Below are 1112 nucleotides of genomic sequence, written 5' to 3'. Positions count from 1 at the left end.
TGTGCACATTTTTAACTTGACATCTAAAATTGTTTATACATTTGAATGTTACAAAGAATGTAATTTGACTTATTAAAACTGTTAGCATTCTAAAACTGTCACATTAATCTTTAAAATGTATTCAAATGTATACAAATTCCAGAGTGATTCAATACTCACCATCATTTATTTAAAAATACATGAACAAGTTTTTCTTTAATAGTCAAATTTTACATCACTTATTTTTCTTCTTGAACTCTTTTTTTCCATTCCATGTATCTTGCAGAATTTCTTCCTAACATATTTTATGCTCAAAAGTCTTATAGATTACTTTATCCTGCTTCTCTACAATAAAATTATATATGTCTTTTGATCTTATCTGAAATTAATCCTGTATTGAGCTAAATTACAATTTAACGAATATGCAATTGAACAAAATAACACAAGCAAACATAAGCAAATCAAAATTCTAAGCAAATATATAAACTTAAAAGTAAAAAATTGGAAATGTATCTCAATAGACAAATGAAGCATTTTTCCAGTTTATTTCCTTTGGCTGAATATTACTTATTGCTAGAACAAGACAGGGTTCCGCTAACTTCTCTTTCTATTTATTGTTGCTGTAGAGGTAGGCACAAAGAACCCTTGTTCACATAAGTAAAAAGGAACTGTAATGTATTTTGGTATATCATTGTCATGTAATTCTTTTAAATTCTTATAAATTATGTACTGAAATCACATAATGATATACCATCATAATTTGTTTTTAGGAGGTGCTGGGGATTGAACCCAGGACCTCATACATGGGAAGCAGGTGCTCAACCACTGAGCCACATCAGCTTCCCTTTTTTGTCTGTTTGTTTGTAATGTTCTCAGGAAGCACCAGGGATTGAACCCAGGATCTAACATACAGAAAGCAGAAGCCCAGCAACCTGAGCTACATCCACTCCCCGCAAATCTTTTTAATATTCCATCAGCTAATAGTTTACTAAGTCATCCTTTAATTTTTTTATCCCCCCCACCTTGCGGCTTTTTGCTTGCTGTGTGCATCTATTCATGGTGCATTCTTCTGTGTCTGTATTTATTATTTATTTATTTACCCCCCCATGACTTGCTTGCTGTCTGCTCTCTGT

The 1112-nt window shown here is 32.0% G+C and overlaps 1 non-coding gene across 1 annotated transcript; it reads right to left on the bottom strand.

Moving 5' to 3' along the window:
- Positions 1 to 747: 747 nt before the first annotated feature.
- On the bottom strand, positions 748 to 823 carry TRNAG-CCC (transfer RNA glycine (anticodon CCC)). The gene has a single exon. It is a non-coding gene; the product is annotated as a tRNA-Gly (tRNA).
- Between the last annotated feature and the right edge of the window lie 289 nt (positions 824 to 1112).

Source organism: Dasypus novemcinctus, chromosome 6 (assembly GCF_030445035.2).
Source record: "Dasypus novemcinctus isolate mDasNov1 chromosome 6, mDasNov1.1.hap2, whole genome shotgun sequence".
Classification (NCBI taxonomy): domain Eukaryota; kingdom Metazoa; phylum Chordata; class Mammalia; order Cingulata; family Dasypodidae; genus Dasypus; species Dasypus novemcinctus.
This window is presented reverse-complemented; position numbering and strand designations above follow the sequence as displayed.